Source organism: Dendrobates tinctorius, unplaced genomic scaffold (assembly GCF_039654945.1).
Source record: "Dendrobates tinctorius isolate UK_male_01 unplaced genomic scaffold, ASM3965494v1 ptg000155l, whole genome shotgun sequence".
In the NCBI taxonomy this organism is placed as follows: Eukaryota; Metazoa; Chordata; class Amphibia; order Anura; family Dendrobatidae; genus Dendrobates; species Dendrobates tinctorius.
In genome coordinates, this window is record NW_027361822.1 from 23250433 (window position 1) to 23268212 (window position 17780).

At 43.5% G+C, this 17780-nt stretch overlaps 1 pseudogene; it reads right to left on the minus strand.

Moving 5' to 3' along the window:
- Nucleotides 1–14155, minus strand: part of LOC141051125 (uncharacterized) — a 72198-nt pseudogene extending 58043 nt beyond the window's left edge.
- Nucleotides 14156–17780: the final 3625 nt, after the last annotated feature.

Here is a 17780-nt window from a genome sequence, read left to right on the forward strand (position 1 = left end):
GGAGAAATCTCCAAGTATCAATCAGTTGGTTCAGATGTAGGGTTGCTCGGATGCGTGTTAGTGCATTCTTAGGAACACTAGATTTCCCAGTAGAGGAGTCTATTGGTGGTTCAAGAGGAACATTCAGGTCACCTCCCAGGATCAAACTGCCCTCTACAAATTGACTTGTCTCTCTCATAATTCTGGAAATTCAGGTGTCTTGTTTTGTGTTGGGGGCATATACACACCCTATCGTAACCAATTTGTGTGCCAACTAACCCTTTATGAAAATATATCTACCATCTCTGTCATGAACCATGTCGATATACTGAAATGGTGTATTTTTTGCAAGAGCGATTGCCACTCCCCTTCCTGGAAGAGGAAAACGAGTGGAACCATGTATTATAGTAGTATTTCTCAAAACTCAGGGTTTTTTCCTGTATAAAGTGGGTCTCCTGCAGGAGTGCAATGTCAGTCCCCAATTTCTTAATATGTGCCAATACCTGAGCTCTTTTAATTGGCGCGTTCAGACCGCTTACGTTGTATGATGCTATTGTCGTTTCTTGCATACGATCAGCCATGTCGGGTCAGTGGGCGCCTGGGCTCAGGACAAGATGAAAGGTGATTCGCCGATGGACATGGGAAAGGTTGGGGAGGGGAAGAGTAAAGAAAGGTAAAAGACAAAAACATTAGCATATATTCAACAAAAAGCGCTTGTTGCCCTAAATTAACAACGTTCTTTGTAATAAGCAAAATTACAAATACCACTGTAATACCCATCAGGGAGTGTAAAGGAGAAAACATGACAATTTTTCTATTTGTTCCATATGTTAACTAGGCAGTCACTGTGGATCAGCTTAAAGGATCCATACAGAGATGGTTAGGAGACAAGGGTCCCTAATTCAATCGCTGGAGGAATGCTGCCTCCCTGCTTGTCTTTTTCTGCTTCTTTGTTCTTTAGAGTTGCTCGCTCTTCTCCAGGGTTCTTGCAATGGTAGATCCGGAAGACTGAAATTAGTGCGGGCAAGACGAAGATCAGGCAGCGAGTCGAGTTGAATACCCAGCTCTGCACATACTTTGGCAATGTCGGAAGATGACTTAACTGTAAATCTCTTGCCGTCTGCTGTGATGAATAGACCGAATGGGAAAAGCCATCTGAAAAGAAACTGTCTCTGCTTGAGGGTGTCCGTAAAGGGTTTCAATAAGAATCTCTTAGACAAGGTTGTTGGTGCCAGATCCTGTAAAACACGAGTTGTAGAGCCTTTATATTCCAATGAGCTTAGTGTCCTTGTCTTTTTGAGAATTTTCTCTTTCATGCGGAAGTCCAGAATTCTGCAAATTATATCTCTAGGGAATTCTGATTGTTTAGGCTTGGGTTTTAGTGCCCTATGTGCTCTCTCAAGAATTAACATCTTTCCTTCTTCTGTGTCCAGCATAGGCAGAAAGAGTTCATAAAGAATGGCTGGTACATCCTCTCGGTCGGTTGCCTCCGGCACTCCCCGGACTGTGAGATTGTTTCTTCTGTTCCTGTTTTCAATATTTCCATTGCAGTATAGAGGGAATTGATATGACCTTCCTGTTGCTGAAGGCCCGTTTTTAGATCCCCAGCCAAGGCGGACAGCTTCGACTGCGTCTCTTCCAGCTCCTCCACTCTGCTGCCAATCTGCTGAATGTCCTTTTTAATTGTAGATAAATCTTTCGCAAGGGGAGCCAAGGCTGAGGACAAAATACTTTTAATGAAGCTTCTAGAAATAGGTTTATCTGAGTCCGCAAAGTCAGAAGGATCCTCCTGCGATTCCTCCAAATCTGGGTCAACATCTGTGTCCTTATACTGCGATGGCCCTTGTTTGGGTCCACTTTGTTTTGTGATAAATTTTTCCATCTTTTTGGTTGTTTGTGACCCACTATTAGCGTTTGTGTCAGCTGATCTACCAATCTTGACCATGGTCCGTTTTTGCCACAGTAGGGGAGGGATCTTCTTGTTTTGGAGCTTTTACTTGAAAATTTCTTGTATTGAAACTGCATAGATGTTATGCTGCCACTTGCACATGTGGTTGTCCTGAGGAAAAATTTGGATTTGACTTTGAAACGCGTTGACAAATAAGCCACTTTCAATTAAATTGTCTATGATTCATTTCTCAAGCGGCAGCGCACTCAACGTCCACTTATTCTGGCTCTGTATTATATACTACTGTGTCTTTGGGCACCCTCCAGGATAAGATTTAGGCCCCTTTTTCTGGATAAAAGCTACCCATCGAGTACTCCAGTAAGGTGACTTTAGGCTACCTTGACTGCTCAGGGAGTTCTACACAGTCATGTATCTTTCCATGAGGCTCACAAAGTCATCTGCATTCTGGGAATCTCCCTGGGTAACCCTGCATTGTACAGACCTAGGAAATGAGTAGGTAAATCAGTTCTTCACCATTCTCTCCACCAACTATGCCAGAGAGCAGGTTTCAGGTTGTAGCCATTTTTGCACTAGGTGTAGCAGTTTGAACATCTGGGACGCCTGTACTTAAGGTAGTGTTAGTGGTTCAACTAATGCACCATGACTGCCAGGGTTACACCCAAACATTTCATAATCTCCACCTTCAGCTTGCTGTACTCCTTGGCATCCTGCAGGACAAGGTCGTAGTATTTGCTCTTTGGTTCCCTAGTAAGCTTTGGAGATAGGACCTCTGCCCATTGCTCTCAGGACATTTTTTTCCCTGTCTGTTGCCCTCTCAAAGACAGTTAGGAAAGCCTAGGCATCATCCTCCAGAGTTTTTTGCCTCACACAGTTACCATCACTTTGGCTGTCAGGAGGTGCAATCTCTTAGACCCGGACAGTTTCTGCCAAGAGACCCATCTGCTGCTGAAACTGTTGCTTCTGCTGAAAATGTTTTTGCAACTGCTAGATCAGGAGTGTATTGGTTTCTTGTTGGGCCTGCTGCTGATGCAAGTGTTGCTGTTGCAGATTGGCCTGGCCTGGACCAGTTGCTCAACAAGCTCTTCCATGCTTTCAGACTGTAGGTGCCTTTATCCAGGACATTTAGTCTTTAAACTGTAATCACCTGTGCTCTTTACGACTTCATGCCCACATTTAAACACCAGTCGTAGGGGTTTATCTCTCTGGTAGCAGCTTGCATATGCACAATTTCAGGGTTTTATATCAAAAACAGCAGAGTTTATTGTCCATCATAAACTTTACAGCTCCAAAGCAACAACAACCTCTCTCCAGTACAAATGAATTACATAAACAATCCTTTCTTCAGGCACAATGAAACACAGTAAATGTAGCAGCCATACCAATATCGGTATTCCAGGCTGTAGCAGCTCAAGCAGTTTTAAACTTTTTCAGCAACAAACACACCTCTGTTCTGCTCCAGGACACACTCCCCTCTACTTAACTAACCCAGCTTCCGGTCTTAGCAGACACTACCTGTGTCTCCTTTTCTACCTGCCTTGGAGAGTGTTATGAGATCCATGGATGGGTGTCTCCCGCTCCGTCCTACTAAGTAGCTGTTATATGGAGCTTGCAGTGTCGAAACCTACTAATAAAATTCACCAAATTCATTAAGTGACATCTCTTAATGAATCTGTCACATGTTTTTTGCTGCACCTTTCTCATTAAGACTGTTGCATGAAACATCAGTTTTAATGTATTGGGCTTAAGACTTTGTTTTACAAAAAGTCAAAAGGTTAGAATGTTCTAATTGCAATAAGATTTAAGACCAGAGGTATTGTAAAAAAGGACTAACAAAATGATTCACCCATTGTATGTTATGATATAAAGTTTACATTTTGAGAGGTCAGGTTACTGAGACAATTAAGGAAGATGCTAAAATCAAATCTTTTTAAAACCCAATAATATGTGTATTGGAGAATTGAAAAGGGAATCAGTTCCTAATATATTTAGCACAGAAACTGCTTTTATAAATATGGATTCCATCAGATGTTCCTACAAAGAAGGAATGGATCGTGAATGTGAATAGTAACTTACAACATCAACATATTTATTACTGTAATATACATAAACTAAAGACATTTCTTCAGACATGGAAACTCTGGATTTAAATAAACTGCAATGAAAGGCAGATCACTGAGATTGGGTGAAAAAAAAGAGGAAGAAATTATGGGTATTTTTGGGGGGATGTGTGGGGAGGGGGTCACATTGCTCTTGTTCATATAGTGATTATATAAATATGCAACAATGTGAAATATTTAATGCTCATGTTATATTGCTTGTTAGATAAAAGATGTCTATAAGGAACTACATATTTTAATTCTAAATAAGTTCTAACTTGCGTTTTTTTATCATTTACTTGTCATTACACAAAACCTGCAAAAGACAAAGTGAGCAAAAACCCTGCTGTAACTAAATAAGTAAAAACAAAAGTGCATCTAAATAATACAGAGTTTTTAGTAATACTGGTTTTGATCAAAAGTAGCATGAAAGCCATCCCACCACGACACGGTAACTCTGTTCGGGATACTCCTACACTGTCTAATATTAAAAACCTTGCCTTGTGTCAAAGTTGACCTCAATGTGTGAACAAGGGCAGACAAAAGGACTGAGTCCCAAACAGTAGACACCAGTCTGGTCAACATTAACACAAGGCAAGGTTTTTAATATTAGACAGTGTAGGACTATCCCGAACAGAGGTACCGTGTCGTGGTGGGATGGCTTTCATGCCACTTTTCATCAAAAACAGTATTACTAAAAACTCTGTATTATTTAGATGCACTTTTGCTTTTACTTATTTAGTTACAGCAGGGTTTTTTCTCACTTTGTCTTTTGCAGGTTTTATGGCCAATGTTAACATGCATTTATATGCTGCATGTGTATCAACTCAAACCAAGCTCAATTTTTGTGTTTTTACTTGTCATTACATTGACTGTCTGTTATGTGTTGTCTTGTACAGTTTGTCAAAATATATGATTTCTTCCAGTATGAGTTCTCTGGTGTCTAACAAGACGTGATTTCACTGAAAAAATTTTCCCACATTTTGAACATAAAAAAGGTTTCTCCCCTGTGTGAGTTCTCTGATGGACAACTAAATCCGAATTCCGATTAAAACATTTCCCACATTCTGAACATGAATATGGCTTCTCTCCTGTGTGAATTCTCTGGTGTCTAACAAGACTTGATTTATCTGCAAAATATTTCCCACATTCTGGACATAAATATTTTGTCTCCCCTGTGTGAGTTCTCAGATGGACAACTAAAGATGATTTATGATTAAAACATTTCCCACATTCTGAACATGAAAAAGGTTTCTCTCCTGTGTGAGTTCTCTGGTGTTTAACAAAAGTTGATTTAGCTGCAAAACATTTTCCACATTCTGCACATGAAAAAGGTTTCTCCCCTGTGTGAACTCTCTGATGGACAACTAAACTTGATTTGCTATTAAAACATGTCCCACATTCTGAACATGAAAAAGGTTTCTCCCCTGTGTGAGTTCTCTGGTGTTTAACAAAACTTGATTTCCCTACAAAACATTTCCCACATTCTGAACACGAGAAGGGCTTCTCTCCTGTGTGAATTCTCTGGTGTTTAGCAAAACTTGATTTCCTTGCAAAAGATTGCCCACATTCTGAACATAAGAAGGGATTCTCTTCTGTGTGAGTTCTCTGGTGTTTAACAAAACTTGATTTCCCTACAAAACATTTCCCACATTCTGAACATGAATATGGCTTCTCACCTGTGTGAAGTTTTTGATGTCTAACAAAATTTGATTTATCGGCAAAACATTTACTACATTCTGAACATGAATATGGCTTCTCCCCTGTGTGAATTTTTTGATGGATAACTAAAGCTAATTTTAGATTAAAACATTTCCCACATTCTGAACAAGAAAAGGCCTTCTCTCCTGTGTGTGATTTTTGGTGTATAACAAGATATGATTTAGTTGTATAATGTTTCCCACATGCTGAACATGAATATGGCTTCTCCCCTGTGTGAACTCTCTCATGTCTAACAAGTTCTGATTTGTGGTTAAAATATTTCCCACACTCTGCACAAGAAAATCTTTTCTCCTTTGTGGGAATTTGTTTCTGAGTAGCAAAAGACATTTTGAGGGAAAAACATTTTCTATATTTTGCACTTGAAAATGGCTTTTTTGCTTTAAGATAAGTTAGATTTTCAAAGTCTCTTTTGTGACTTTTATTTTTCTTAATAGTCGGTGATGAATTAGAAGTTAGGACCTGTTTAAAAGGATCAGATGATAGATCTTTGCTGTCAAGAGATGATGGAACATCTGGAGTAATGATATTCACTTCAGTTCTATCTTGGGTGATAGCAAGGTCATCTGATTTAGAAATGACAGAAGTCATTTGTCCTTGTGATCTCCTGGTACAGTCATCTGCCAATAATAAAAATTATTATTTTTGCATAAAATATCCTTGAAAAATATATGTGTATAATATTTCTAAAATATACATAAAAATTGCACGTTATGTAGAAAAATTAAATTATTTACTAAGACTAAACCAGTTGACAATCAAACATTAGACCTCAGAGCACGAACACGTACAGCATGATGTTCGATCCTGTTTGTTCGGTCTGCCTCCCAGATACTGGAATAATACGCCAGCAAAAAATGTTATGTAGGCCAAAATGAAACCAATAAAAATTTACTTGATCAGTAAAAGGGTCTTGGAAAATGCCAACACAAAGGGCAACATTTTTTTTTCTGCAATTCAGAATTTTTTTCATTTTTTTTCACTTAAAATCAAACAAAAAAAAAAAACAATGGCGGAATTGCATTTTTTCACAATTTCTTCTCACTTAGAATTTTTTTACCCTGTTTTTCAGTACATTCTAATGTAAACTGAATGGTGTCATTTAAAAGTACAACTTGTCCCACAAAAACAAAAACGCTAAGGCCTCTTTCACACTTCAGTTATTTGCATCAGTTAAAATCCGCCAAAAAGGCAGACAAGCGGATCCGTTCTCAACTGATGTTAACGGATGGCACAGGATCGGTTTTTAAACGGATCCTGAAAATGAGGAAATTTAAAGGAAGAGAGAGAGAGAGATTTTTTTTTTTGTCCGGCACCCAGACAGATTTTGGGGTTAATTCAGTGTCTGGAGGATCCGCCGGACAAAAAAACATTGCAAGGTCCGTTTGGAAATCTTTGAGGATGTTGACGGACACTAACATTGTGGCGGATCCTCAAAAAAACGGATGCAAAGGACGGCAATCAGTCAGGATCCGCCACTAATGAAAGTCAATGGGGAAAAAAAACGGATCCGCAAAGAAAAATGGCGTATCCGTTTTTTTTAAAAAAATTGGAGGATCTTGACTGATTGTCAAAAACGGAAGTGTGAAAGAGGCGTAAGACGTCTATGTTTACAGAGAAAAAAACAGTTATGGCTCTTGGAATAAGACAAGAAATAATTAAAAGTGTGAAATAGAAAACGCTCTGGTCCTAAGAATGTTAACTCAATTTGTAGAATTCTTAACAGGGAAAATATTTTTCAGACCCTTGTAGGTAAAAAAAAAAAAAAAAATCATCATACCTTTATGTATCGATTACTGTCCTTTTTTGTAACTAAATTTTGTGAGACAATTTTGAAAAACCTCTTATGTAGAAAGGACCATATCAAATATTTAGGTATTACAATTCCAGTAGATACCTCACAGATCTACCCACTTAATTTTGTGCCGCTATTGTGAAACTTGGAGGAAGATCTATCACAATGGTCCAGGCTCTCGGTCTCCTGGTTTGGCCAAATTAACATTCTGAAGAGGGATATTTTACCTAGAATTCTTTATCTTTTCCAGACTATTCCTTATAATTTACCCAAGGTCTTTTTTTGGAAAATTAAAGCAATTTCTTCTAAATTATTTAGGGCGCATCTAAACCTAGATGATCATACACCATTTTGACAAGACCTAAAACCTCGGGGGCATGGGTGTCCCGTATTTTGTAGCACACCATAGAGCAAGCATCAATATTAAATAGCATTTTGCATATCATCATAAAGCCTTCCAAGGGACTATGGACTGAATTGGAGGAACACTTAAATCCCGTCCCACTTACTAAACTACTTTGGGGCAGACATACTTTTAGATCCATAACATCTCCCCTAACACCTCTATATCATATTCTTTTAAATATCTGCGACAAAATAATAAATATAAAATATCATCTGCTCCAGGTCAGTTGTCTCCTATACTCCATAATCCTCAGGATAGTGGTTTCCGTTTCTTAGGCACACTAGATAATCCATTGTCCCAGTTGAGACAGGTTGTCTCCCCGAGTGACTTAAAACCCTTAGAGAGTCTTATTACACCAGGGCGTTCATCTTGTCAGGCTTGGATGGAGTAACTCCGTATCCATAGTCTTTATCATTCAATTACCAGCCATGAAGCGTGGATCAGTCCTTTAACTGATTTTCAAAAAAATCTGTATTGGGAGGAGACTTCCCTTGCATTGTATTTCTTTGCTATGCGGGCTGCTGAAGAGAGAGGAGGTGCTAGGGACCTGTGATCCCTATCAAGACCAATGTGAGGAGCTAGGTAAAAACATCTGTACTCATGATTGGCAAAAATCGTTTATTCTTACTCAAAAATTGTCTAGATCATGTCACATCCAGGAAACTAATTACAAGATTGTCTCCAGATGGTACAGGACACCAGACCGCATTCATCACATGTATCCTAAAATAACAAATAAGTGTTGGAGATGTGACTCCACTGCAGGTAACATGACCCATATCTGGTGGTCTTGCCCCGAATATCCAAATTGTGGACAGGATTATTTGATCTCTTCAATAAGTTATTCTGCACCAACTTCCTAAACTCTCCAGAAACAGCTTTATTATCAGTATTCCCTATATCTATTTCTACCATTAAAAAGGGACTATTTAGGGTATTTTTAGTAGCAATGAGACAGATTATCCCCAAACATTGGAGATCAATCACCATGCCTTCTAAATTGGAATGGGGTGAGGTGGTAGATAACCTTATTCACATGGTCTAAGAGCTCATAGTCTCTGACAGTGGGCTGAACTTGGACTCATACGAATATATGAGAGCTTGGTTACCCGGGACATCATTCAGAAATTCATCTGAATTTAGCACTAGGCACTAGTGATGCTGAGCCATTAATATCGAACACCAGAATATGCAAAATTCCCCTCCATATACTTTCCGCCTGTGTTGGCATTTGTATTCCCCTCAATTCTTCCCCATCATGTCTCGTCATTTGAATCCAACAATTTATTCACATAATATGATATAACATTTCAATACTATTTGTTGCACTATACTCTATCTTTCCAAATAAGTATATGCTGGTTAATATACTTACATTTTGTTGATTGTACCTGTTGTGCAACCTGAATTTGATTTTGATGTATGTTGAAACATCAATTGTTAATTATAACTTCACTCTATAATATAACGCGCTAAGCGTCACTCTGTCCGAAGCACTTATAGACTGCGCAAGCGCGACGCGCCTGCGCAGTCTGGCTTCAGACAGAATGAGGCATTCAGCGGTGAGTGTGTATGGCGTCGGAGATGGCGGTACCGTACACACTGCATACCGCGATATCGGGCGCCATACTTACATATTAACCTGACCGGGAGGATCGTTGCCGCGGAGCTTCTCTTCGGCTGGAGACCGGGGCAGGAGTGCGGCCGGAATCGCCTATGCGCATAGCGCGATCCAGCACCATTTTACTGAAGACACATTTGCAGTGTGTCTTCAGCAATATGGCACTGGACAGCGCTATGTGCAGGCACGTACTCCGGCGCCAGACTCCTCCCCCGGCCTCCAGCAGAACGTGACAGCGCTGGAGCACAGGAAAGAAGGGGGGAGTATAAATGCTTTTTTTTGTATGTGTGTAGTTTAATAGGGGTGAGGTGAACCATATATATCAGGATAAGGGGGGGGGGTGAGGGGACCATGAATACCAGGAATTGGGGGTGAGAGGACCAAGCATACCAGTATTGGGGGGTGAGGGGACCATGCATACCACGAAAGGGGGGTGAGGGGTAGCATGCATACCACGAAAGGGGAGTGAAGGGACCATGCATACCATGAAAGGAGGGTGAGGGGACCACGCATACCACGAAAGGGGAGTGAGGGGACCATGCATACCACGAAAGGGGAGTGACGGGACAATGCATAGCACAAAAGGGTAGTGAGGGGACCATGCATACCACAAAAGGAGGGTGAGGGGACCATGCACACCATGAAAGGGGGGTGAGGGGACCATGCATAGCACGAAAAGGGGGTGAGGGGACCATATATACCAGGATTGGGGGGTGAGAGGACCATGCATACCAGGATTGGGGGGTGAGGGGTAGCATGCATACTAGGATTGGGGGGTGAGAAGACCATGCATTCCAGGATAGGGGGGGTGAGAGGACCATGTATACCAGGATAGGGGGGGTGAGTGGACCATGCATACCAGGAAAAGGGGAGTGAGAGGACCATGCATACCTGGAAAAGGGGGGTGAGAGGACCATGCATACCAGGATGGGGGGGTGAGAGGACCATGCATACCAGGATATGGGAGTGAGAACCATGCATACCAGGATAAGGGGTGAGTGGACCATGCATACCAGGATTGGGGGGTGAGGGGACCATGCATACCAGGATTGGGGGGTGAGGGGACCATGCATACCAGGATTGGGGGGTGAGGGGACCATGCATACCAGGATGAGGAATAGGGTGCCATGCTTACCAGGATTGGGGGGGTGAGGGTACCACCTCTCGTAAGAGATGCCATGGACTGCGATAGAGATAGAGCCCATTCCGGGAGACTAGGTACACTGGGCTCGGTTGCAAGGGAGGGCTCCTGGGCACGTTCGGAATAGCAGGCTTCACATACTTGTTTGGTTTGAGCATGTGGGAAGGTGGACTGACAGGAGGTGCATGCAGCGTACAGAAACGTGTGCACCTTAGTCTTTCTGGACATGGTGGCCCTGCTAGGTGATATGTCTGCAGGGGGAATGAGCAAGTCGCTTAGTCTTGCAAAAAGGGATAGGCCCTGCTGCTCCCTTTTCAAAAAGTGCGCCTCGGCGTGTGGGCGGGTCCACCGGAAGAGGCGACCGCCGGTGACATCATGAAGGCGGGCTTCTGCCCGCAGCCAGTGCCGGCTGAAACCGGGGACTAAATTTCCAGAGGCCGCTCGAGGCCCCGGGGGGGCGGGCTTGCCGGAAGTAGATGCGCCACGGGGGGCGGGACTTCCGCCCGCGGCCTAGTGCTGGCTGAAGCCGGGGGCTAAATTTTCGGCGCCCGCCTGTGCACGGGGGCGGGACCTCCGGAAGTAGGGGTTTGGGCCAGGTATGACGCCACCGACCGCCCCAGCTCTGTCAGAGCCTTCCTCATCTGAAGTCCGCCAGTAAAAAAGGGGCCTCAGCCTATGCCTACAGGAGCCCTCCCAGCCCACCTCCTTCCGTGTCTAACCCCTGGAACAGCTGACAGCCTCAGGTTAGGGGGGGAAGGGGGGCTGCATAAAAAAACAAGGACAGTGCAAGCACCCTAACTAAATCTTTCCCTTCGAGGGATGAGGAGAGGGACCGTCCTTCACCTTCCATCACAGCAGTCTAGCATTGGTGGTGCAGTGGGGGCCGCATGGACTGCACCTATGACACTGTACAGCCTAGGGTTTCAATAACTTAGGGTAGTCAGGGATGCGTCCGGCATCATGTCCTACGTTGCGTGAGAGGATACGTGGAGGCAACACTCCACGTGCTCACCCGTTTATGGTTTGGGGAGATTGGACCCTTTCAATAGGGTCTGTCGCCCCTGTCTCATCTTCAAGGAAAGGGAAGGAAAAGAAAAAAAAAAAAAAAAAAATCAAGTCTGGGAGAAAAACCAGATGTGTGCCTCCTACGGCGGACACTAAGCATGAACTGGTTTCGCCTGCAATCGAGGCGAGGGTGTATACTGCGGAGGAGTAACTTTTTTTCATTCACTTAGTGTCAGCCTCCTGGCGGCAGTAGCATACACCCACATTCCTGTGTCCCCCAATGAGGCGAAGGAGAAATAACTTATTATACTCACCCGGGGGGGTGGTCCGATGCAGTCTGGTCTGCTGGGTGTCGCAGTTCCTGGTCCGGGGACTCATCTTCTTGCGACGCCATCCTGCTTGCTTCCTTGCTCCTGGCATCGCACTTCTGCACAGGCATACTTCTCTGCCCTGTTGAGGGCACAGCAAAGTACTGCAGTGCGCAGGCGCTGGGCCTCTCTGACCTTTCCTAGCACCTGCACACTGCAGTACCTTGCAGATTAAAAAAAAATTCTCAAGAGTGACTCAGAGGCAGCAAATCTCTCTCATATGGATTCGGATTCCTGGGAAATTAGGGAATTTTGGGAATCAGTTATCACATTTGTTGCTGAGAGGCTAAATATTGTTTTGCCATTTCATTTTTTTTATAGGAATCAAGATGGATTGTCCTACTAAGGATCTAATTACTTCATGAACATTATCTACAAGGGGAATTATTTTTAAGAACTGGATAGCTACTAACAATAGGTTAGACCAAGTTAATTAAAAGCAAAGAGTACTGGAAATATGAGCAACAATTATTGATTGAAGGGTTTTCTCGTCTCTACTCTCAATGAGGGTGTGTCAAGGATGCATTTAAATAAAACTATGTATCTATATTTGAGCATATAAATAAAAAGGACTTGGTCTGGTGTTCCATCATAAAAGCTAGGCCCACTTTACGGATTATAATTTTTTCAAATGATTTTCTATGTTATCAGTACATTCTATGTACACTGTAATTTGGCTTTGCAGTTTAGAGATCTTGGAAAGGAAGGTTTAGCATCTTCTTATTCCAGGTAGTAGGGAGCATTCTCTGGACTGTAAGCTCTGGTCGAGACAGGTCTCCATCCAACAGAAGGACTTCCAATGCCCAATGTAATTGGGATAGTTTGGGTTTAGCAAGAGAATGGTAACTGCTCGATTGTAATGTGGCCGGATTACACCGAAGATAAAGCAGCCGCATACAGGGACTGAGAAGAATCTGTGACTTCTCTGCATTTAGTAATTACTACTCACCTGGGTAGTCATGTGTAGGAATCTCCTCTTTACACCGCTCATCACTCCTCACATATATCTCTTTAGTATTAATATTGGTCAGATCTTTAGCCTGAAACAAATATTGTAAAAGTCACAGACAGATGGAGAAGTCACATCGATGATCAGCTCTAATCCTGCCATCTCCACCGTTCTCATTACACAAGTGTAAAACATATAATACTGGTGGATAAAACAAGACTGAGCACAAGATCTTCACAGCCATCTACACATCATAGGGGAGATCTCATGACACCTTCTCTCCATCTACCTGATGATCCTGAGGAACTTTGGGATCTTCTTGTTTACAGCCCTGTGGAAGAAGAGGACGGGGACATCTCTCGGGTGTTGTCCTCTTACTGGCTAGAACTGGAGGAAACACATACAGGGACTGAATTCATTCTTTACATAAAGATAAATTATAGGCCGCGTGCATTTAGTTCTGTCCATTACCTGGTGATATGAGGGGCTGGGGAACCTCCATCATGACATCCTTGTACAGATCTTTGTGTTCTTCTAAATACTCCCACTCCTCCATGGAGAAATAGACGGCAACATCCTGATACCTTATAAGAACCTGACACATACAATGATACCGTCATCCCCCCCGATCCATTCATAGCATTACTGTATAATGTCCCAGCATTCCCAGCAGTGTCACCTCTCCAGTCAGCAACTCAATCATCTTGTAGGTGAGTTCTAGGATCTTTTGGTCATTGATGTCCTCATGTATCAGGGGGCGAGGTGGAGGCCTCTTGATTGGGCTCAGGGGTCTTCCCCATCCCTCAGACACAGGGGCCTGACAGCGCTCAGTAAAGGCCTTCTTCACTATGGTGTAATCCTGGTTATGGAAAGACACATTAATAAATCTCACTACAGACATTTCCAGAGTCCTCACCTCTCCAGTTCTGTCCGTTATTCCCATAGATAAGAATGATGCAATGTGACGTCATCAGAATCTCTCACCTCTCCAGTAAGCCGGAAGAGGATCTCTAAGGTGAGGTGTAGTATTCTCTCCACCATCTTGCCTCTGTCCCTATCCATCCTTGAGGGGTCAATCGGGAAAATTCTCTTATATAGTAGATCTCCACTGAGAGGACCCGATATTGTAGGGACCTGAATAGGAAGAAGATGACAATGAAACACCATAAAGATCCCATGTAATAATACAGTTACTGGAGATAATAGGGTAATATGTGATGAGATATAATGTGTAGATGTTGTATTCTTAAATCATATATGATGCAACATTAGTTGAATTGGTGACAGTCAGCTGGTCCCATTCACTATTTTGGTCACTGTTTCAGCCACTGATTGGCTGTAGAGATCATATGTGTCCAGAAAATATAAAGATTAGTGGGAGACCCCGCAGTGGTGGTACAGGGGATCATTAATGTGAGTAATAATATTTTTATTATTTTCCAGTATTGTTTCTTTTTACATCTACTAATAAATCCCATATATTTTAGACCACACAGACAACTAGTAGCTTCTTCCTCGGAGTCGGCAGCTGAATACATTTCTCATAGACTCATCTTCCATAACGCTAATTCTCGTCTCATTTGCCGACACTACTTCATGACGAGGACGACAGCTTCATCTTCTACTACGGCTCTAGAAACATATCTGGCCAGAGTCCGTCACTGACTCCATCCCCACCGGCCGCCTGTATGAATGTTTCCCGTCTTCCCCCGGCTGTAATCTTCTATCGTATTAGATCTCACGACTGATTCACACAGAAGCTTGAGGCATTTTTGTTCCCAAAAACACCGTGGACAGAAGTTATCTGTAACCTACAGCAATAACTGTTATAAAGTCTACATGGATAGTGTTTTGAAATTCATTAAATTTAATTTTTTCTGGGTATGATATTTTTTCTGGTATTTTCCCTTTGGGTTTCCCAATACTACAACACAATAGACAATAAATATGCATGTGTAACATAAAACATAAAATTGGCAGGAACAATTTTTGTAACGAACATGGAAGAAGCATGAGACATATGGTGCTCTTTTTTTATCAAATGTTAAACATTAGTTTTAAAAAAATTAACTCTTTTGGGAAGCACAACGTTCATGTTTGTCACATGGATGGTATGGGCACGGCTGCAACAATAATTCCAGCTGTTTAATTATTTCTCTCAACCATAGCATTTAAAGAATCACTACATGTCTGATATTCACCTGCATCCAGCTTCATTGTTTTCCAGTGTTGCTCGGTGAAAAATTACCTGCTGGAAGGTCCGGTGTTTCATGGAGCACTGCAGAGGTCACTTCTCATCACGCGTCTAAGACAACCTTGTTCTGCGATCTCATAAACTTCAACTGAAAGCTTGTGTGTAACCTCTGACTTCCGGACAGTCAGTTACGGGCCTAAGATGGCACCACGAGCCCGTAAACGGCACCAAAAACAGTAAAGCTACCAGAAGGAGAGTATAAGAAAGGGTGGTGGAGACTTACATTTAGGCCGGAGTCACACTTAACATATTAAAACCCCAGCACCCTCTAACCAAGTATTAATCTCTCCTTCCCTCTTGCCCCCCCACCTGACCTCCTCCACTGACCTGCTCCTCAACCTCAGATCTCTCCTAATAACACACAAAACAAATTGCCCACTCTCCTTCTCCCACCTGCTCTGCCTCTCTCTGCTTCTCCTCACTGCTGGCGACACATCTCCCAACCCTGGACCCCATCAGCTCATACCTCCCATTATTACCCCTTTCTATCGCTCCCAACCCAATATAAACACCCGAAATCTTTCCAACCTCAAATCCGTGCCCTTCACCCCCACCACCCTGCTCCCTCTCTTTGGATCACTCTGGAATACCTGCTCCGTCTGCAATAAACTCCATTAGATTCACGACCTCTTTACTTTTCGCAATTCTTCTTTCCTTGGCCTCACTGAAACATGGCTGACACCCTCCGACACCGCCTCCCCTGCTGCGCTATGCTACAGCGGCCTTCACTTCAGGACTCCTCGCCCTGGCAACAGACATGGTGGAGGAGTGGGCCTTCTCCTTCCAACTGCACCTTCAACCCAATCCCACCTCTACCCTCCCTTATCCTCCCCTCTTTTGAAGTCCACTCTGTCCGCATCTACTCCCCCTACAACCTCCAAGTGGCTGTCATATACTGACCTCCAGGCCCGACCACTGCCTTCATTGAACAATTCTCTACATAGCGTCTTCACTTTCTCTCTGCTGACATTCCCACCATCATCATGGGTGACTTCAACATCGCCATTGACACCCACCAGTCGGCAGCTTTCAAACTCCTGTCCCTCACTTCATCCTTTGGACTTACTCAGTGGTCCTCCTCAGCCACCCACACAGACAGACACACATTAGACCTGGTCTTCACCCGTCTCTGCTCCCTATCTAACTTTACAACCTCCCCTCTCCCTCTGACCACCATCTACTCACTTTCTCATCCCTGTCCTCCTCACCTGTCACCCATGTCCAGCAACATGCACACCCCCGCAGAAACCTCACACATCTAGACACTCGCACACTCTCGGACTCTACCCTAAACTGTCCTCCATATCTTCACTCCATGTCACAGACACTGCCACTAGTTTTTACAATGCCTCTCTTGCATCAGCCATAGACTCGGTCGCCACTGTCATGCATAACAGATTGCGACAAATCAATAGACAACCCTGGCACAAAAAAAAACTAAAAAGCTTTGGCAAGCATCCAGAATTTCTGAACGGCGCTGGAAGAAAACGCACTCACAAGACGACTTCACTGCACTCAAACAAGCAACACTTGCATTCAAATCAGCTCTCACCTCTGCTAAACAGGCCTTCTTTACATCCCTTGTATCTTCCTTATCCCACAACCCTCCTCCGCCCATCACTGCCCCCTTCAACTTCCCTAATCTCTGCTGAGGACTTCACCACGCACTTCAAAAACAAGATAGACCAAACATGGCAAGTCTTTATTGCTCAACCACCAGAAACCTTTTGTATACCAGACCAATGCCCAAACCCCATAACCTCCTTATCCAAAATCACTGAAGGAGAGCTTGCTCATCTTCTCTCCAAATCACACCACACCACTTGTGCACTTGACCCCATCCTATCCCACCTCCTCCTCAACCTCGCCACCACTCTTATCCCATCCCTAACCCACCTCTTCAACCTATCACTAACTTCCGGTACCTTCCCTTCGGCTTTCAAACATGCCACAATCATGCCTATCCTTAAATAGTCAACCCTCGACCCAACCGCTATGTCCAGCTATCGTCCAATATCGCTGCTCCCATTCGCTTCCAAACTCCTGGAGCTGCATGTCTACGCTGAACTTTCCTCCTATCTCTCATCTAACCTGCTCTTTGACAATCTACAATCTGGCTTCCGCCCCCATCACTCCACTGAGACAGCCCTGACCAAAATTACTAACAACCTACTTACAGCTAATGCGAACGGACAATACTCTATACTCCTGCTTCTAGACCTGTCCTCTGCCTTTGACACAGTGGACCACTGTCTCCTACTACAGATCCTCTCTTCCTTTGGCATCAAAGACCTCGCCCTATCCTGGATCTCCTCATACCTCTCCAACCGCTCATTCAACGTCTCCCACTCCCACACTACCTCCTCATCCCACCCTCTCTCTGCTGGAGTCCCCCAAGGCTCTGTTCTAGGACCCCTACTCTTCTCAATCTATACACTTGGCCTGGGGCAACTCAAAGTCCCACGGATTCCAGTACCACCTTTATGCCGCTGATACTCAGATCTACCTCTCTGGCCCAGACGTCACCTCTCTGCTCTC